General features: G+C 42.7%; 1 protein-coding gene and 1 long non-coding RNA gene across 2 annotated transcripts in view; one reads left to right on the plus strand and one right to left on the minus strand.

The window, feature by feature from the left end:
- The window catches only part of LRMDA (leucine rich melanocyte differentiation associated), a 755,532-nt gene that overhangs the window by 342,321 nt on the left and 390,441 nt on the right, over positions 1–22,770 (minus strand).
- Positions 19,055–19,562, plus strand: LOC308478289. The gene is made up of 2 exons (XR_013987024.1): positions 19,055–19,090; positions 19,414–19,562. It is a non-coding gene; the product is annotated as an uncharacterized lncRNA (long non-coding RNA).

The following is a 22,770-nucleotide window of genomic DNA, read 5'->3' on the forward strand; positions in this document are numbered from 1 at the left end:
TTGTTTCAGCTGATAAATGTAAACGGGTGACCAATTCCTTACTAAAAGGAAAGCCTTACCAATTCTACATCCTGATCAATAAACAAATTCAGCAGAGGTCATGGAGGGACATAATTATTTGCTTTGTAATAAGGCAAATTTCTTGTGCCCAGTACTCCTATATCCTCTGACACTCCCACCAGAAGTGGGAATAAGCTACCATGTTATTCTGGTATCCCGCCATGTTGATTTAAAACCAAATTTCAGTCAGCTTCCTCTATCAAAGTTCTAAATTGCTTTAGCAACTCCAAAAGTACTTAACTCAGAGTTTAGGAATAGTTTGTATATGCCTGAATTATGCCCAATCCCTGCTATACACACCACAGATTCAGATATCCAAACAGCCAAAGTGTGACTACTTCCTTACTTGTTTGGGTCAGCATCAGCCATTTTCTCTTTGCCAACAAGCTCATCAGAAAATGCCTAGATTATAATTTCCAAACAGACTAGGAAGATTTATTCTAGCATTCAGCTGTAATGCATGGCAATATGAGTATTTTAATTTCTAGACTACCGTATTTTTCCATGTATAAGACTAAGGGTTTTTTTAACCAAAAAATTAGGTTTAAAATTGGGGCTCGTCTTATACATGGGTAGTGCTGAGGGATGTTTTCTTAATTTGGAGGGGTCTTATACATGGGGGCGTCTTATGGATGGAAAAATATGGTACATAAAGGAATATAAACTTATAAGATCTTCAAACTCTTAATTCTGGATGAGGATTTACTCTTCCCTTACAAAAAAGGTCATATGTCTAGTTGCGATCCAAGACCCAGTTTTTCCTCCTGGGTGTCCAGGTGATATCTGTTGTCATAGCAGCTGGTCCTGCCCTCAATGTCATGTAGTTCCACATCTGGACAGGAGCAGCATATGCACACTCTATGCATGTCGGCCTCCATCCATAGAAGCTGGAATAAAGTCTACTTGCACAGGTATTACTATTATTATTGTCACCATCACCACCGTTAATCAAATTTATCCCATCCTTCCTCCCAAAGGCTTAAGCGGCTCTCTCTTTTGGATTTTCAGGTGATAGCAGTAAAACCTAGGGATGCGCTAAATCTGCACGATGGTTCAAACCGAGAGAAGAAATGCATAGATGTCAGGGGGGCAGGGAAGCCACATTACGCTGGAGACAGCCCCACTATGTGGACCCTTGTCACATGTCTCATGGATAGGGATTTAGGTGCACCACCTAGATCTTATCAGAAGAAGGGCAAGGTACAAATAATATTATCAATTACTGGCATCCATCTGTCTCAAGAGACAATGGAAGAGTGCACCATGGGGGGGGGGGTGAAGTCAAACCATTGGAAAGTTACAGTGCCTGGTGTGGCTGTAGAGACCAATAGGAGAGACGCATGTTTCATTACAGCTGGTGCAGATGAAGGCGTCTGGTTTCACTGGTCCATAATAAGCCAAAAGAAGAACAATGTGAGGACTCCGAGTTCAAAAGTGGGGTCAAACTATCTCTCCTTTGTATGTTCAGGGGTCGGCAAGGTTTACCTCACCTGGGACGGTTCACTCCAGCACAGATCCCTCCGTGGGCCAGATCGCGCACACATGAGCAAGTGCACCCACAATTTCCGGTGTCTGCGTCTGTGCAGACGTGATTTCCAGCGCATGCGCAGACACAATTTCTGGCACCGGAGAACCGAGTCCCCGTGCCATGCTGGTTTAGTACAGCATGGCGGGGACTTGCTGAGCGGGTGGCTCGTGGGCCGGTTAAACGACCCCCGTGGGCAGCTTGTGGCCCATGCGCCTTAGGTTGCCTACCCCTGTGCTAGCAGTTACATTTGGGGATGCAGCGAACCTGCATGATGGTTCAATTACATTCAAACCAAGAGCGGTGTTCACAGCATAGTAGTGCTTATACCTTTAACAGCAACATTCTGAATTATAATTTGAGCATTAGAGTGTAAATAGTCCCCACCCCTTTTAAAAGAAAACTAGGAGAATGGAACGAGCTAGGCAGTATATAGCACGCTCTTCTAGCGTAGTGAGAAACGGATGGTGGCGGCGAGAAAGTAATTTTTCTCCCATCTTCCACAACAACCAAGGCTGGGGAGTGACAAGCAAATTGACGCACTGCTCAGAGGGCAAAAGATAAATGTTTGATGAATTGGCCATCGCTGGAGGAGTGATGGGCTTCATATGTGCATAATGGACTAGCTGCCTTTCAATTGAGATTGCCTGCCAAGATAAGAAACTATAATGAATGGACCAAGTGGAGCCTCCACCATAAGAAAAGTATAATCTGACTAGTTTTAATAAACTTAATAAAAAAGATGAAGTGGAGAGAGGCCAGCAGAAAACCAGCCTTTGTGACCGGCTACCAGAGGTGCAAACGGATAACAGATGGACTCACGCATGGTGGGAAAGGAGTAAAAGTAGTTGCATTTGAATCGCTTTCTCATTGTTCACAGCTGATGATTTCACAACTTGAAGGCAACCTTATTAGAGTAAAATACATTGCAATTAAGACTCATGCTATCCCTTGACCCACATACGCCTTAGAGAGCCGTCCACACTCTGGAATGATATGGAAATGTTTCAAGGAAAGCATATTTCATTTTGCTGCCCTTGGATTTCAAGCTGAAGTATTTCAAAGTTTCACATAAATTCTCCTAAGCTGGATGACTTCCATGGGGTGGGGGAATCAGTCACTTCAAAGTAGCAAGGTATTTTACTATCCTCAGCCAGGAACAATCCTCCCATTTAAAGTTACATTTTCTTCTCAAGTCTCTGGCTAGAATCCTACAGAGATCATCTGGGTGAGCTGAGCTCTGGCTCCTAGTGTGTGGCACACCAAGCATCTTCAGTCTGGCTCTGAGTAATGAGGGAGCCTTTAAAGCACTACTACTTGCAGCGCCAGCAGGATAACATAGAGAAGCCTGGGCCATAGCGCAGGAGTCCATGCCATAGATCAGGGGTCAGCAAACTTTTTCAGCAGGGGGCTGGTCCACTGTCCATCAGACCTTGTCAGACTATATTTTTTTTTGCGGGGGGAGTGAACGAATTCCTATGCCCCACAAATAACCCAGAGATGCATTTTAAATAAAAGCACACGTTCTACTCATGTAAAAACACCAGGCAGGTCCCACAAATAACCCAGAGATGCATTTTAAATAAAAGCACACATTCTACTCATGTAAAAACACGCTGATTCCCGGACCGTCCGTGGGCCGGATTTAGAAGGCGATTGGGCCGGATCCGGCCCCCGGGCCTTAGTTTGCCTACCCATGCCATAGATCTTCCAACACTCACCAGCATTAACACATTTTCCTGAGGACTGATGCTAACATTGGAAGGAGTTCTAGGGGGAGCTCTCCTACATTGTGCCCACGGCTTCTTGCAGTGTCATGGCAATGTAGGAACTGCCACCAGAGAGCCATTTTTGGATAGCTAATGGAAAGGAGATGTTCTGGTAGCCAGATCACCTGGAGGACTGTCTTCTTGGCATGTGAAGAAGGGCAGATAAAAACTCTGTTCAGGCAAGCGTTTGATCCTCAGTTATCTTAAAAGACCCTGGATTATATATCTAATTTCTACTGCTATATTTATTGGCTAATTTATACTTTTAATTTTATTTTTAATGTGTTCTGTGACAAGTTTTTGTTGAAAAGCGTACAATATCTTCACTATTATTTGAAAGAATGAAAGATAAAAGTTCATTAATACAGAGGTTGTCCCTAGTAAGAACATGTGGGGATGTTGATTTTTGGGGCAACAGGACATGACTCATGTTGTGTTTATGAGAGAGGAGGAGGTCAGGAGCTATGTTTATGGCTTTACACTCCATATTATTGTCTCACTGTGCTGATATACACTACGTATGGCTGCACAGAAGGTATTTGGCTTAAAAAAGTGGCTGGGCAGCTTTAAAACAGGAATTTGTGTGTGTTCTCTTGTACCCAGAGTAGGAAATGAGGGCACAAGGAGACAGAACTGAGCTGATCAAGCTATATGCTATTTATAAAACAGTGTGCAATGAACCAGCACTAACTCCCAATGTAAATTATTATTATTATTATTATTATTATTATTATTATTATTATTATTAAAGGGGCTTCTTGCCCCTGTTCCCATACCCTCCAACCCAAACAGTTCCAAAAGGCAGGTTGAGGGAAGCCCTCTTTACCCTCCAGCCTAAAAGAAAATCCTCCCTAATGACTAATACATCCATCACATCTGTGTTGTACTAGGAACACTCTAGGAACACTGCAGAACAGGCCAACGAAAACAAAACAAAACACATCTACTCTACAGTGGGTTAAAGGGAAAACATCTCACTCCCCCTCAAAGTGCCCTGCTAATCCTGCATTGTTCCTAAGGGAGAGTGAGTGCTGAGCTGCCTTCAACTGAGGAGGTGGGCTCGTGGACTTCTACAGCCCACTGGAATCTACCTCTCACTGACACAGGATACACAAGGCTGGTAAAGCCAGCCATTGGTCCTATTCTGCCTCCCCTCCCCACTTCTTGCTGCCCACAGTGTTACTTCAGCACCCATCCCAGATGAACAGGGCAGGGAAGGATTGCATGTTTAATTTCTACTGCTATTTCTTGATATATTTGTTGCCATTGTGTGCATTTGATCAATACTGCAGCAGAGATTATTAGAAACCTGCAACTGAAGATTCAGCCATTGGTTTAAATGAGTAATTCAGCCCCATGCTGCCTGTAACCTGGCACTCCTTTGACCATCTTCAACCAGCCTTTCTTGGCTGTCCACTTCCTTCTTGACAACATCCTTGGTCTCCAAATCATTTGCCCCTCCTTTCCATAACTCCTTGCCTTTACCACTCATACTTCCTCCAATTACCTCCTTAAAGCCCATCTTTTATCTGTGATTATAATCTATTTTTCCCCAAATGTAACCAAGTTTTATCTATTTGCATTTGCATTTGCAGCTTGAGATGGTGCAGTCCATTCTACAACCTCATCCTGCTGAATGCTATAGTCTCGTTGTGACATTTTACAACTCTTATTTAAATCATAAGGTTTCGTTTGGTTTTTCAACAATGTTATGAGCACTCTAGAGGCAGTTTGGAAGTACTCTAAAACAACAAGCCTACAATGTTCTCTTTGGAGCCTCGAATCCCCCACTTGGAAAGATTCCACAAGTTTCTCATATCTATATCTATATCTATATCTATATCTATATCTATATCTATATCTATATCTCTTTATGCTTCCCTCCAAATTCCTTGGATATTTCTTCCAAGCACAATGTTAGATGAATCATGTATGTGTTGTCTAAAAGCTTACACACACACACATCCTTTAACAAACCAAATAAGATGTGTGGTCCATTCCTATTCTGTTTTTCAGCATAAATTTTGTGCATAACCACCAAAGGAAATTAACTCACTGCTTGGAAAACCAGGGAAGGCTCCCTCTGTTGAAGAAAATTTAAAAGAACACTGATTGCAAAGCCCTGCTCCTCCTTATGTGTGTGCGTTTGTGCGTGTTTGAGAGTGAGAAAGCAAGGAGAGGAGAGAGAGACAAAGACGGAGAGGTAAGGCTCAGGAGTGCTGGGTGAATTATAGACTGCCTCTCAAGATTCACAGCTCTTCAAGGTAGGAGGTTAATATTCTCACATGTCATTGGGTCTGCTGGCTCTACTGATGGCTCATTGAATCAGGCAGCAAATTATTTCCTCATGCAGCAGAGGACATCACACTTCAAAGGAAAGGAGCCAGGGTCAAGACGGCTCTCCAGTTCGATTAATGACTTGGGATCAGCAGAGGTTGCCTGTAGGTAAGAAAGTGACTGAAGCTTTTGACAAAGCTGACTTTTTGAACAGGACTCCCCCTTGCCGCCACAACTTCCCCCTTCGTCAGCAGCACCAAGTTTTACTTCCAACCATCGCCTCAGACTGACCTGACTTAGGCCCGCTGAGATGGTTTTGACCTCCTCATTCTTTGTTACCAGACACAGAAGCTACCTAGCTGCAGTGCATATGTGCCTCTCTGAAGGCCACACTGTCTCACAAGGGTCTCAACCAAATTCTTCGTAAATATAGGCCGGTCAAATGAATTCAAGTGCAAGTCACCATATATATATATATATGTGAACATTTTCAAATTCATGGAAATAAACAATAGCTTTAAGTTATCTCTTTCTTTAAAAAACAATATAAAGAGAACACTGAAACTCTTATACTTCTGCATAGGAAGACTTTTTTTAACTTGCTAAGTTCATAAAATAAAACATAACAGTATTAAAACAACACAGAAATTATATTAAGATGATGGGGGGGGGGTTCAGAAATATATGTGCTTCAGTCCTTGTGGACTTGCTAATCAACACTATCCTTGGCAAATAATGAATGATATCAAATCTTGCTATACAGTTTTTGTAATGTTTATTGCCATGGTAGCAGCAGATAAGAGATAATTAAAACTTAATGGCCACTGTATTCATCTGTCTAGAAAAAAAGCTAAAACAATATACTCCGTTTGATATGCCCTTGCAATTTTTTAATACGTATTTAGCTTGATCTAATAAAGCACTGAAATGAGCTTTATCATAGCAATGTGTTTTTAACACATATGATCTACTCAGACTTCACACTTTCTAAAGCAAGTATGAATAATTATATCAACACAAGAGTGGCTGCACTCCTCTGCAGTTTATGTTTACTAAAACATAAGGGGCAGTGAAATGCTTATTCCCAGATACTACCTGACCAAGTTACAGTATAGTCTACTGATTGACCATGCCTGTAGCTAAACAGAAGCACTACCATCCAATAGGAATAAGATGGCTTCCAAAATTATTTCCAACTCCTTTTCAAATTAATCATTTCTGAATCTTTCCATTTCCTGATTGGTTGTGAGCTACAGCAATACATTAATAGCTACATTTTGTATTAGTTACAAAAAACATTTGGTGGGCGGAGGAAAGGTGTTACTGAGCAGAATATTACGGTAACAAATGAAGAGACCAATGTTCACCCCAGAGTTCCCAACAGATGAGGAGAATCAGTCTAGGATAGCGGTGTCCAAACTTTTTTTCAAAGAGGGCCAGATCTGATGAAGTAAAGGGCCGACCCTTTTAGGATTGAAGTTGTTGAGGTTTTTTTTAGGATTTTATCCCAGGAAATAAACTGGCACAGGGGCCGGATTGAACAGACAAGCGGGCCGGAATAGGCCCCTGAAACAGACTTTGGACATGCCTGATCTAGGACCAAGAAGAGCTTAAGTCACCTCCAGATTTGTTAAAAAGGGTGGTGTTATGGCTATGAAGGCAGTCTGCGGAGCTGGTTAGTGAAGAGGGGATGTCCCAGCAAAAAATGTCTGCAGTCTGTAGCTCTGGACTCTGAAGGAGAAGAGTAAAAGACCACATCAGCTCCCCCATTTCCTCTTTGAGGATTAATAAACCAGAAGGTGGCTCAAAATCACCACAACTAAGCCACATTCCTTGTATAACATAACCCCTCTATGCCAGCATGTAAGCCTGTTTCTAACTGAAACAAAGTGTTACATTGGGGGGGGGGGAGTGCAAACAATATGAAAGAGAGTGGAAAACATAACTATGCATATAATTCTGCAACAGTTTTCCATTCTCCACTGACTTTTCCCAATTTCATTTTAAAGTTGCAGAGCTAATTTAATGGCTGCTTACCATGGAATGTAAGTGGTCTGTGAATTGGCCCCTCTGAAGATTTCAGCTCAAAGGGCCTATATGCATCATTGGCTCAGATCAATAAAAATCATTTGTTCTACTGTGTGCATAAGCTAGGATCTGGCTCTTTAAGAATTTGCATATGGCTCCTCATCATAGCCACTTGCCAAAGGTATTAAAAAAATAAAAATAAAAAAAACTTTGTGGCATTCCAAATCAAGCATGTCAACTCTCCCATTTGTTGCATGTCTCTTGACATTTCTTAAAAAGCAGCTCCCTTTCCCTTTCATCTCTCCACCCTCTCCTGCCCCCACCCCCTCACATCTTACAACACCTTGCTTTGACTTTCAAAGACTATTGCTATCCCCATTTTTTTTTTTTATAGATGCCTTTACTCTTAAGTGGATGACCTTTTGCTGGGATAGGTGGTTAAAAGACTGAACAGCTCTGTAGGTTACAGATATACAGACTGATAATAGGACTGAAGAGGAGGAGGAAGATGATGATAAATATGACACCTGCAGAATTTATGGAGCTTAAATTTTGTTAGCATATATTACGCAGGGCTGCAAGCGTTGACATTCAGTGGCAATCCCACTGCAGCTTTATCAGTCAAAGAGTAACTTTCCTGGGTATGGTGCTCATTCAATTGCACGTAGGTTCAAGAAGGCAGAGTGCTTGGAAGTGAGGGATTTGCTGAAGGGCTTTCTAGCACAGGTGCAGCAGCAGGAGCCACTGTGAACCCAGAAAGGCCACACATCAGAAAGGCCAGATGTGTCACAGGGAGCTAATAATGTATAGATTATAAGATCTGAACAGGGAATGGCAACACATGCCAACCCCATCAGAACACTTAGAAGCCCCCTACGAAGATCATGGCCACTGGTCCCATCACCTCCTGGCAAATAGAAGGGGAAGAAATGGAGGTAATGAGAGATTTTACTTTCTTGGGCTCCATGATCACTGCAGATGGTGACAGCAGCCATGAAATTAAAAGACGCCTGCTTCTTGGGAGAAAAGCAATGACAAACCTAGACAACATCTTAAAAAGCAGAGACATCACCTTGCCAACAAAGGTCTGTATAGTTAAAGCTATGGTTTTCCCAGTAGTGATGTATGGAAGTGAGAGCTGGACCATAAAGAAGGCTGATCGCTGAAGAATTGATGCTTTTGAATTATGGTGCTGGAGGAGACTCCTGAGAGTCCTATGGACTGCAAGAAAATCAAACCCATCCATTCTTAAGGAAAAATCAGCCCTGAGTGCTCACTGGAAGGACAGATCCTGAAGCTGAGACTCCTATACTTTGGCCACCTCATGAGAAGAGAAGACTCCCTGGAAAAGACCCTGATGTTGGGAAAGATGGAGGGCACAAGGAGAAGGGGACGACAGAGGACCAGATGGTTGGATAGTGTTCTCGAAGCTACCAGCATGAGTTTGACCAAACTGCGGGAGGCAGTGGAAGACAGGAGTGCCTGGCGTGCTCTGGTCCATGGAGTCACGAAGAGTCAGACACGACTAAACAACTAAACAACAACAGGCCCTATGGCTCAGCAATGGAAGGATGAGCTGGCACATGTGGGAGACTTTGGGAACAGGGTTGGGCTAAGGGCCTCATGCCCGAGTCTGGGAATAAACAGAGCAGCCAATCCAACATTCTTAAGCAACTGTACATTAGGACAAAAGATTCCAGAATTTCTTGGGGAAACTGCAATTGCAGACAAGATGGGGTCACTGAACCAAAGTGGGGAGGGGGGGGTGAGAGGGTATGCATCAGAAAGGATGCAGGTCATACCCACGAAAACAACAGCAGTCATATCGGATACAACACATTTTTGTGTATGCTAACATGAAAACAGTTGTTTGGCAATTTTGTTTCTGCCCTGTGGGACACTATTAGGGGATTGTAGCAGGTGGCGCTGTAGTGCAAACCACAGAGCCTAGGGCTTGCCGATCAGAAGGGCGGTTCGAATCCCTGCGACGGGGTGAGCTCCCGTTGCTCGGTCCCTGCTCCTGTCAACCTAGCAGTTCAAAAGCATGTCAAAGTGCAAGTAGATAAATAGGTACCACTCCGGTGGGAAGGTAAATGGCATTTCCATGCGCTGCTCTGGTTTGTCAGAAGAGGCTTAGTCATGCTGGCCACATGCCCTGGAAGCTGTACGCCAGCTCCCTTGGCCAGTAAAGCGAGATGAGCGCCACAACCCCAGAATCATCCGCAACTGGACCTAACAGTCAGGGGTCGCTTTACATATACCTTAACCCCCAATATAGCACCAATGTTTATGAACATAATAATAATATTACATTTATTTTTTTTTGAAAGGTGGGGCAGTATATTATTAAGAACGTATTTTCAAAAAATGGACATTCAGCAACCCTGTGGGTGGATGTGTGTAATCGTTACATCAGCATTGGCCAGGATTCAAGTTAACCTTGGTTCCTGCTTAACCCAGAATCTGAGACCAAGGTTTACATCTTGTTTTAAGTGGGAACCTGGTGAGATATAACCATGGTTACTGTTACTAGTAGTGCAACAATTTGCTATGTTTAGGCTCTGGAATTCAAGTTCCCAAGGTGGCGTGGGGAAGTAACGTGTTCCGATGTGGTTATGCAATTGGAATGGAAGCATTATTATCTGGGCGCCAGCCCCTATGTGATAGTAACTTACTGATAGGAATCTACAGGTTCTCTGGTGTCCCATGTTCATTTCACGTACCTGTTCAAAGGTTCATATCTTACAAGGAGTAAATGTCAAGAGAAAAATTATCAACCACATGGGTATCAACTGAAAATATCATAAGACAAACTAGCTTAGTGTGCGTCTAGTGAAACAATGTCTTGTCCTTACCAAAAGGTAAAGGAGCAGGATATTTTTATTATTTGGTAAAAATTAAAGCAAAAATTAAATCATCTTATTATGTAATTGGAACTAGGCCTCAGGCTTTAGCAGTAAAGAAGGGATTAAGGCCTTCAACCACCTGGGTTGTCATTCTCTTGGGCCCCATTACCACCCCCTTATTCGTTTTTATAGCCAACAGATTAAAATGCAAGCGCCACAATCTTTGATCTTTCACTTGCTGACACAAATCCTTTCAAGCCTCCAACGTTTTTCTGCTGAGGTAATTAGTACTAATTAAAAGGTTTCCAACAGCCTTAGCTCTAGGTTTTTTTTCCCCTCCAAAGAAATTGCTTTTACAAGTGCCTTCCATCTTTGAAATGTATGCATCGCTCACTTTCTTCTTTATCTGACTCAGAGAGATCAAGTAGATTAGTGACTCCATTATTTGCCAAGACAAAGCCAGACAACAAACAGGTTTTCACTATCTCCCTGACCTGTTGAGGTGCAGGGTTTATATTCAGAAACAAGTGCCTCCGCATGTATTAAAAGACAGTCCAATTATGCATTAACAGACACAAGGCAGGGTTCCTGCATTTAAGCATGGACATCATTTAATGATCCACTGTTCTCTTAGAAGGGAGAGAGGCGACTAATCAAACTGACAAGTTGCAGAATAAATAATGGAACTGGTTTGTTTTCATTTCTCTCTCCAGGTGTCTGTTAGGCAGAGTACAAACAATTTTTTTTAGAAATAAAAAATGGCTGTTAATGCTTCTTTTCCTTTTTAAAATCAAGTTAAAAATGTATCCTTGAGGTAAGTTTACTGATGATGAAAGGCTTCTTTGCAAAGGTTTATAAAATCAGTAGCACACACTATGGGAAAAGTATATTGATTATGACTAAATATTACTGGGAACAAAACACTAGGTTTTATAGGTGATTACACACACACACACACACACACACACACACACCAAAAATCAAACAGCAGTTTACACTGACAGAAGCTTATGTTTTGATCTTAAGGTTTTTAACTGAACACTCAGTCAATATGGGCGCTGTGTGGCTCATGTTTCTTATGAACCTTCTGCCTACAGTGATAATAATAAATTACACCTCTTGCAGCAAAAGTGTTTTTCAAATAAGAGGACTTAAAGTTCTCACTTTCTTCTGAATTTGACAGCAACTCTCACTCATGTAGTTTCTTTGGCACAATAGATCAGGAATCTCACACACAGCTATGAGAGGCGATCTAACATATCATTACGACACAGGGGTCTATTCTGCTTTTACAACACAAGCACAGAGCGCCTGCCAGCACTAATGGGTGTTGTGTGCATAACCGAAGGGCACAGAGAATACAATGTTCTAAACTGAAGGGATGGAAATGCTTCTAAAGCCAAACCAAGAATAACATCTTTAAACTAAAGATTTCCAAAGTCAGATTTCAGCTACTACCGTAGCCAGATGTTGGCCTGCAGGAAGACCGCATCTTGAACCATCTGAGATTCACAATAATTGCCCTCTGGTTATAGAACAGGAACAGGGATCCAATTATTGCATGGCTGCAGCTTCCATCATCCCTGACCATGGGCCATGGGTGACGGCTGATGGGAATTGTAGTCCAACAGCATCTCGAGGGCCACAGGCTCCCCATCCCAGTTCTGGAGTTTGCTTAAAAGGTAAAGGTAAAGGACCCCTGACAGTTAAGTCCAGTCGCAGATGACTCTGGGGTTGCAGTGCTCAACTCATTTTACAGGCCGAGGGAGCTGGTGTTTGTCCGCAGAGAGTTTTTCCGGGTCATATGGCCAGAATCACTAAGCCACTTCTGGCAAAACCAGAGCAGTGCACAGAAACGCTGTTTACCTTCCCGCAGGAGCGGTACCTATTTATCTACTTGCACTTTTCGGCATGCTTTCAAACTGCTAGGTTGGCAGGAGCTGGGACTGAGCAACGGGAGATCACCCCGTTGCGGGGGTTCAAACCACCAACCTTCTGATCGGCAAGCCCAAGAGGCTCAGTGGTTTAGACCACAGCACCACCCACGTCCTTGGAGTTTGCTTAACCTCACATTAAATCTTCCACCCCCTTTCCAATGAGAGACAGCGGAGAAAGACTGTGGTGAGAAAGACTGTCACGGTGTACCTGTAGCAGCAAAAGTGGAGGTCCTCATCTGCGCCACTTGCTAAAAACATGTCTCTCCTGCATCAGTCTCTACAGCCACAGCAGGCACTGTAATATCCAATGGTTTCCCTTTACTCCCAAAAGGCTCACTCTTCCATCGTCTCCAAAGATAGAAGGATGACAACAAAATTACCATCACATGACCCAAATTAAAAGCTATTATTACCAGTTGGAAAACTTCCAGAAGGTGGACCAAGTCTGCCAAAAAGACCTGCTACCAGTTCCTCTTATCACAAATGCTGCTCCTTCATATTGCTTCTAGGCTGGTTACATGGAGTGGTGGGTGCCAGCCCAGGGGGCAACATCTGTTCCAAGGGCCTCCAGTTGCTGGTCTCTATCGTGGGATTTTCAGTATTAATACACGTATATTTTATCTCACATAAATAGAGTTCTTATTTGCACAGCCGCAGTCATGAGCTGTCATCATAAAATCCCAAAAATTCGATCCATATACAGTGGTACCCCGCAAGACGAACGCCTCGCGAGACGAAAAACTCGCAAAACGAAAGGTTTTTTCGTTTTGGAGTTGCCTCGCAAGACGAATTTCCCTATGGGCTTGCTTCGCAAAACGAAGCTTGCCCCGGGGACAGCGGGTCTTCTCTTTTGAAGCAAGGGGCGGCGGGGAGAAGCGATCTTCTCCCCGCAGCCCCAGGTCCGGGGACAGCGGGAAGCGCTTCCCGCTGCCCCCGGACCTCTTTTGAAGCAAGGGGCTGCGGGGAGATCGCTTCTCCCGGTGCTCCAAAGCGGGGCGGGGGGGCAGGAACACCTGCCCCAGCCGCCCCGCTTCGGAACGCTGCTCCGAAGCGGGGCGGGGGGCGGGAACACCTTCTGAAGGCGGGCGGGGGGCGAAAGTCTTTGTCCCCCCTGCCTGCCTTCCCAGGGGCTTTTAAATCGCCCCGGACAGCGGAGAAGTCCTCCGCTGTCCCGGGGCGATTTTAAAATGCCGCCCGCCAGCATTTTAAGATCGCCCGGACAGCGGAGAAGTCCTCCGCTGTCCCGGGTTTTTTTAAAATGCTGGGGGTGGGAAGAAAAGCCCTTGTCCCCCCCCCCCCAGCCTTCAGAAGAGGTCCGGGGACAGACTGTCCCCGGACCTGGTCTGAAGGCGGTTTCCCTAGGAACGCATTAATTGATTTTCAATGCATTCCTATGGGAAACCGTGCATCGCAAGACGAAAAACTCGCAAGACGAAGAGACTTGCGGAACGAATTAATTTCGTCTTGCGAGGCACCACTGTAGTAAAACTAACTGGAGAAAAAAGAAAGCAGTAAAAGTAATTATTTCAGTGGGAGATCTCCAAGAATATATATATAAGATATATCTATATATCTATATATCTATCTATCTATATATATATATATATATATATATATATATATATATATCTCGGGGTGGGTGGGGGGGTGTACACACACACACACACACACACACACAATGAAGATGGAACAAAGCTGGAATTATGAAGGAGGAAACCCTGAGCAATGTGTCTCAGCCTCACATTTAGCCATTTAAAAATATCCTGCCAAAGGGTGCATTTTGACAGTGAAAAGATGAAAAGCAGAGGAGGTGAAGGAGCAGTCTGTCACTTTGTGACATCACACTGCAAGCTGAAGTCGATTGAATATTTACAAAAACCATTCAGAGTTAAGAGTTTTTACAAAAGACAAAAACAGCCATCTACACACTGCTGCACGACTGTTTTGAAACGTAGGCTTTTTATAAACTGCATACTTTGGGAAAGAATATGCCTAGCTTACATTTCTCCTGCTTTGTTTAATATCCTCCTAGATAAAGATGTCGGGGGAACTCAAAAGCTTACTAATGACTTTATGTCATTTTTGGTAGGTCAAATAAAGGTATTAGGGAGACTATACTATGATTGCACATAATTTGCCAGGGAGTCATTTAAAGATAGTTGCTTTAAAATTATACATGCAAACAAGGCTCAAGTGTCAGCAATATACAAAATGTTTGACAGGAAATTATGCCAGGGCAGAAATGACTGGCCATGTCTAGGAGCACACAGTCCTACTGCTGATATGTGAAGGTGATCATTTCCTAGATGGGGAGACACTAGGACTCCCATGTAATCCACACTGAGCTTTATAAAGGAAGAGCAGGATATAAATATATACAATATATTATGTAAAATTTGTCGCTGTCTGTTCTCTTTGAATGCCTCCCAATATATTGTTAACAAACTTGTTGTGAGGGTTCCCAAGAAGGGGCAGCAGTTTTCATCTATGTTCGGATGCCAGGTGACATTTTGAATCAAGATGGCTGACTAAAATGTTACTTTGGCATGATTTAGCCCATTTTGGGCACAGTTTTGGCACTTCTTCAGATACAGTAGTACCTTGGGTTACATACGCTTCAGGTTACATACGCTTCAGGTTACAGACTCTGTTAACCCAGAAATATTGCTTCAGGTTAAGAACTTTGCTTCAGGATGAGAACAGAAATCGTGCTACGGTGGCAGCGGGAGGCCCCATTAGCTAAAGTGGTGCTTCAGGTTAAGAACAGTTTCAGGTTAAGTACGGACCTCCGGAACGAATTAAGTACTTAACCCGAGGTACCACTGTACTATAATCAAACTTGACAAGAGGGTTTCCAAGGTGGGGGTGGTGGATTTCTTTGATGATTGGATGCTGGGTACCATTTTGAACAAAGATGGAGGACCAAAAAGTGACTATTGTGTTACTTTACCTTTTACCTGGTATTACAGGTCCAAAGTACACAGATTTGAACACCTCTGGAAATATTGTCACTCAGTCTGGCAGGACAGTTCCAATCTGCACCAATTTGAGTGCCTCTCAGTAAATTTTTACTAAACTCAGCACAAAGGTTCCTGAGTTGGAGGTGGCAGCCTCTGTCTATATTTGAACACCAGCTACTATTTTGAATCAAGATGGTAGACCAGATTAACGCTTTAAACATTACCCCTACCACCACCCACATTGATCCATGCTGGAATTGCTTCAGGGTGTTATTATTGGTTTGTTTACTACCCTAGGTTCTTTTTGGGAACAAGGCCGTAGTAGTAGTCATAGTAGTAGTAGTAGTAATACTTCATTGAGCCCCTCCTTCTCCCAACAACTTTGGAACAAGCCAGAAAAAGGCACTAATGAAGATAATAAGGATGATGCCTCTGTACTGCGTCCCCCCTCCAACAGCTTTCAAGCAATTCCTGCTGCATGGCATGCAACAGAACTAAGAAAATGTTGCCATATCCTCCCCTCACCCTTATATTCAGGCATCAAAGCAAACACAGCAGCAGCAGGACATTATTTCTGAATTTCTTCCTTCACCTCGCTTTTCAAAAAGCCCTTCAAGCAGCTGCCTGCCACATGACTAGCAAGCAGCAAAAGGAAAGAAAGGTGGTTTCCGTGATTTCCTCCCTCCACAACACAAAAAGTAACTTCCTGCCTACTGCTCCAGAAGGCTGCCCAGCAGCAAAACAAAGACAGCAGCGAACAGGTGGACTCTCTGCTTCTTCCCACACTACTCCACACATGTCCACAGTCCATAAGCACCACCAGAACAGCGGCCTGCTGCTTTTGCCCCACGAGGCTACTTTTTTCTCTTCCACTCTTTCATTCTTTTTTTTTTTTTTTTAAAAAAAAACAACATTTCATGGACAAGAAAGCTTCTCCCCTCCCCACTTTCAATGAGCTCTTCCATGGGAAGCAAAGTACCTCAGTCAACACCCTTAGCAAACTACAGTTCCCAGAATTCTTTGGGGGAACCTATGACTGCTTCAAGTGGTATGATATTGCTTTAAATTTATAGCACAGGTAGGGCTTATCGGTCCACCTTTCTCTTAAGATGAATCTGCAAGAGCAAGGCTATCTCTACAGCAGATTACACAGTAGAACAGCTCCTGGAGTGTACCGTTTCAGTTTGCACACAAGGGATCTGCATAGAGTATTCATAAACCCCATGTAACATTTAGACAAAAGCATGCACATGGAAAAAGAGCAGAAGATGGAGAGTTTTGGCTTCTCTTCAGGATTCTCCATCACCAGCAGCCAAAGCCAACACACACACACACACTCTTCCCCGCCTCCAGCATGCAAACAAGTTATTCCCCAGACACAATCTTAACTCTTACAACGCATGGACATTATTTTTTCTGTGTTACCTGCTCTTTGTGTAGACTATATTGTATCTATATTTAATCCTGCATCAAAAAGCAATAGAAAACTCTTTTTAAAGAGAAATTAGGTAGGGACTTTTTCACTGGAGACTGAGAAGGAAAATGTCAGCTCCTAGGGATCCCCCGCCCCCCGAATAAATTACTATACAAACACAGTTGTAACTTAATCACTGAAAGCATGAAAAATAACAGAAAGGGGGATATTATTGAAAAATATTGTGCTGTGGTGGTGATAGCACTAAATCTGAAAGATCGCTGCATGTGTTAGTCACTACATTAATGCAGTTAGTGCGTTACCAATATCTCTATGAAAAGAACAATTTGTATTTGAGTAAACCTGCAAACACGGCTTATAAATTTGGCCTTTATTTCAGCAAAAGGAGCATTCTATATAATTTTGGTTGTCTGAATTTTATTGTCAATTACTTTCAGTTTCAAAAGAATTTCTTTTACCCTGTTATTCCTGCTAATGTAATGATTCTTTAGCAAACACAGGATTTTAGCTTCTTACTACCATTACATCTTTAGGCAGAGAAATTGGTGCATGGTCCTGTTCCCTGCTTCCAAGGGTGTTTATTGAAGAAATCATTCTGAAAACAAATTGGAGCCATAACAATAGTAATATCAACCAACGGCAACAGCAATTATTTTTAAATAGCCTTTAATATGCAGGTAAGATTTTAAAATGCACTTATTTAGATGTGCAGTGGAATATATTGCTTTTATATTTGCAGTGTAGTGTTTGTTTATTATTAATATAATTTGATTAAATAAATGTAATTTCAGTTTGTTGTAGGGTTTCATATAAAAAAAGAGTAAGTGTATTTTTCTTAAATCAAAGGATTTGTATTCCTTATCGTGTTTGTCCTTAAAGTTTCCCTAGGGAAAAAATGAGAAGAAACCCTGGAAAGAAAGGGAAAGTTCACTTTGTCCAGGGTAATCCACTGGCTGAGAAGGGATTTGAAACCCAAAACTCTCAATTCCCAGTATATCCTCTGAATACACTTGTCCTCAAGTATGTTAAAAATAGTGGGTTGTACATCACTCTCTATGTGCTTTACAATGAAGAAAAAGTTCTGTCGTGTGTGACACATGCTTATTTGTTCCTATGCATGTTGTCTAAATAATAATAATAATAATAACAACAATAACAATATATGCACCTAAACCATGAAGCAGCCTTGGGCATCTAAAGCAATACATGTTTCTTTCAAAAACAAAACACGACTTAAGATAACGGATCTCAAGGTCAATTGAAGCAGGAGCGCACCAGGAAAGAAGTGTTTAAACTGCAGCAGACTTAACAGCTTAACCAATAAAGCTACTCCAGCCTTCAGTCAATGGGAATCAAAACAATGATTTCAAACTATTTTATTCAATCTACAGGCAGGATTACTGGGTGATGGGAACCTTCTCCCCCACTCTTTCTTCTGATCTACAGAAGGTAGCCCTTTCTGGGTTTTGTTTTTTGTTTTTGTTTTGTTTTTAAAAAGCTTCCTTTTATAAGGAGTTCAATATGCATACTTTTTTTCATGGCTGCAATCACAAGGATACATATTACATTTTTAAAAATATCTTTTATACTCGTTTTACAGTACTCAAAATCTCTTTCATTTACATTCATTGAAATTCTGACATTTAGTAACCATTGATTTCTTTCAGATCCATGGCTAAGACCCCTCAAGTTGCCAAAGAGATCAGCTCAGTAATATAATATTTATATATATATTGTAAATGAAGTCATTTGCTGCCATAAGCAGAATAAAGGTAATGACCCAAAATAGGATAAATTGCCACATCAGTCACCATCATTAGGGTTTTCCACCTCTTGAAATAATTTGAAAACTGTCAATAAGGGAATTCAAAATATCACTTCTCCCTTTCTCTCAGTCTCTTGCAGCCCCTGCCCTTTCACCCTTGGTTCAGCCTAAGTTCCTAAAAATAATATTTGGGGTTTTAATAGCTATTAAGACATTGTATAACACGACTTTGATTTTATAGTAAATTGGCCTGAAAAACTGTCGCAACTGTTACACTCAAATATGTCCTCTGGGTTTTGTCTTTGGGGGGAACTCCTCTCTCTCTCTCTCTCTCTCTCTCTCTCTCTCTCCCTCCCTCCCTCCCTCCCTCCCTCCCTCTGTGAGTGTGTGCATGCCATTGTGTGTCATCCAAACAGAGCCTCCTGCCTAGCAAAGGACACTGAAGCTGGGCAGCGGCAGGAGCTGCGTCTCAGGCTTTAAGGACTACAGTAAATCTTCAAACAATTTATCCAAACAAAGGCCAGCGTGTAGAGAGGAGAGGGGAAAAAATACACGGGAAGCAGATGAATAAGCAACATCAATTATGGGGGGTTGACCTTTCTTGCCCCGCACCATGGCACAGATTTCACACCAAATCGCAGCAGATTGAAGTTGACATGCCTGGAGTGAACGCAACGGTCTCCACAATGTTGCCACTCTGCATTCACCGGGGCTGCTGAGAAAAGGAGAGGAGGGAGAAAATAATGGGGAGTGTATGTGTGTGTGTGTGAATGAAAAATCACACATAATGGTCCTGGGTTTATTTTTACAGAGAGCAAAATAGCTCAATTTGAGCACTTAGACGGTCGAAATTGGCTCATGTGAGATACAGAAGGTACATCCAAAGGGACAGTTGAATCAAGGTGCCTTGAGCTACGTGGCCAGAAAAAGGGAGAAAAATTAAACACAGTTTTGGACATACATGTGGCTGGTGGATGCAGTATTAATAAGAAAGCATTGAAGAACATAAAGACTACACATTAAAAGTGTTTTGATATAATAATAATAATATGAGGGGGTTGCTCATAATCACAAGTGTATGTACACATAGACTTTGTTCTGCACATACATGCACGCATGCACACAGACTTTTTGCATGGACACTAATCTGTATTTCTTGCTGAGATAACAAGTGGATCAAGGCAATCTAATCTGAGCTGCAAACATTTGGCTCCTTCTTTGGCTACAATATATAAAAAAGAACCTTCTTTCATTTAAAATGCAGGTTTTATCAGAGATATAAGTCTTGAGAAGAATTGCCTAGAAGAGATAAAACCATTCAACCAAAGAAAAAGCCACATTGACTAATGTGTATCAATTAAAATTCAGGTTCTGGCCTTTGGAACAGTCTATTTAAAGATTTACACACACACACACACACACACACACACGCCGTAGACAGATGATTATTAAATATTTATATGTCTGCAAAAGGCAATGTGAACGCATTTGCTTTGTTTATCCAGGGATACCCCCCCTCCGGCATTTATGTAGTTGCTTCATCACCTGGTTATTCACTAAATAGCTCCACTAACAACCGTACCTTCTTGCTAGAATGTCAGTAAAAGTTAAATATATACTGGCACACTGGGAACAATCCAAAGGAAAGTGCTCTTATGCAAGCCCCACTGCTCTGGTGCAACTCCCCTTGATTTCCATACACTTGCTTAAGAACTTCCCACTGGATCATGTCCACTGCCTTCATTAAGGGCATTATAGGGTCTGCTAAGATTTTGTTTCATATATAGAAGAAGAAGAGAGCTTTATCACTGCCCGAAGGAGTCTCAAAGCGGCTAACATTCTCCTTTCCCTTCCTCCCCCACAACAAACACTCTGTGAGGTGAGTGAAGCTGAGAGACTTCAAAGAAGTATGACTAGCCCAAGGTCACCCAGCAGCTGCATGTGGAGGAGCGGAGACGCGGACCCGGTTCACCAGATTACGAGTCCACTGCTCTTAACCACTACACCACACTGGCTCTCATATAGTAAAGGTATTTCCACATGTTCTTCCAATAATCAATGGTAGCTTGCCAAGAGGAAGGGCAACAGAAAGAATCTCATTCAAGAGTGTCACTTGGAACAACAGGTCTTAAGCTAACATTGCTGCTAGCACAATGGTACCTCCATACCCTCCAACATCCCTTTGATAAAAACCGGGACACATGTGTTTTAGTGCCATGCTACTGTATGAGTCAGCTGGCTCACGCGGCAGCACAGCACCAAAAGACACGAACCCCAATTTTCATCAGAGGAATGTCGGAGGCTGCTCTTGCAGGAGGCAACTGACTTGCACGGCAATGTGGCTCAGCAGTGGTGGAATTGGAGGGGGAGAAACAGGACATTCCGGGATCAAATCAGAAGTCAGGATGGCTTCTGTAATTCTGGGAGTGTCCTGGGAAATTTGGGACACTTGTAGGGTATGGTATCTCTGTCTCTCATAGTGATCTTGCTGCTTTGTGTGTTCTAGTACATCAGGAGGCCTTAGATAACCCCCACCTCTCTCAGTGTATAATATAAGGATAAAAATAATGAGCCCAACTTACAAGATTGCTGCAAAGATTAGCTTGACAATATTAACAAAACAGTTTGAATACTGAGACGGAAACTTCAGGCCCAGAGGCCAAATATGAACTCAGGTATCTCTACCTGGCCCTCAGGAGTTTCCTCGGGCTACATCACTCACCAGTCTTGCTTTGCGTATTCCTTGAGTGTTTTTTTTTTTTTTTTTTTTGCTAGACTAGAATGTGTCTTTGAACTATGATAATGCATTTTGCTTTCCTGAATAAAGATAAAGAATATGTGTGGAGACAAATCTATTGCACAAAAGTAAAAAATAGTATTATTTGTTCCACCCACTTTGTCTTCTCCCCATACCCAAAACCAATATTTGGCCCTCAGAAGGTTGCAAAGTAGGGTTGCCATATTTTGAAGAGCAAAACAGAGGACAACCAAGAGAAAAAGACACCATGAAACTTTAAAAATTGCTGGGGGGGGGGGGCAGATGCAGAGGAGAGGTATCTTATTGGCATGGTATATGCAGAATGAAGGCAGGGAATAATATGGGTTCCAGATCATGTAAATTGGGCGATAGGGGTGGAAAATAGGTTTATATATCTGATTATTCAGATTCAATACACCCCTGCCTGCAAAAAAACCCCCCAAAAAACTATAAAGTGGTACCTCAGGTTAAGAACTTAATTCGTTCTGGAGGTCCATTCTTAACCTGAAACTGTTCTTAACCTGAAGCACCACTTTAGTTAATGGGGCCTCCTGTTGCTGCCATGCCGCCGGAGCATGATTTCTGTTCTCATCCTGAAGCAAAGTTCTTAACCCGAGGTACTATTTCTGGGTTAGTGGAGTCTGTAACCTGAAGCATCTGTAACCTGAAGCGTCTGTAACCCGAGGTACCACTGTATAGATTTTTAAAAAACCTTTTCCCAATGCAAGGAAAGGGTGGGGGAGCCAAGTGAAGAGCTCTCTGCCTGCTCAAGAGAGATTTCCCCCAGCATACACACAGCCCATTAAAAAACTCTACTACCCACCCACCCCAAAGTTTGCAAAATAATGCAAGAGTAAGGAGGGAAGAAAAGAAGGAAGGGGGATCAGGAGCAGGGGGGCGGGAATCAGGAGTCCAATCCGGAGGGAACCGCTGCCTCAGTCCCAGGCCTCCCCTCGTTTCCCTCCCCCCTCCCGCTGGGTCTTTACCCAGCCCAGCCTAGGCCCAGCCGCCGTTGCCACTGCCAGCCCCTCGCTGCCCGGCAGGTGGCTCCAACAGAGAGGGGACGGGGTGGAGAAAAGAGCTGGGCAGGAGAAGAGACAGAGAGAGATGCAAGACCGGCTGACCTTGGCAAGTGGAGTACAAGGATTGGGGCAGGGCAGACCAAACAAACAAACCGAGACATTTTTGCAAATTCTAAAAAATGGACAGAACTTTTAAGCCTGAAAATGGGGACATCTCTGGGAAATTCCAGATGCATGGCAACCCTAAAAGTATGCAGTCTTTGTGATGAAAAATGTTCTCCATTCTGCTAGTGCTATAGATGTATTAATTCTATGCCCAACTATATTCCTCTGTACAATCTGAAGTAGGTCTGCCAGTGGGAGGATTGGACTGGTTTCTGTATAATAA

Source organism: Podarcis pityusensis (genome assembly GCF_964106645.2).
Source record: "Podarcis pityusensis genome assembly, chromosome: 5".
NCBI classification, from domain to species: Eukaryota; Metazoa; Chordata; class Lepidosauria; order Squamata; family Lacertidae; genus Podarcis; species Podarcis pityusensis.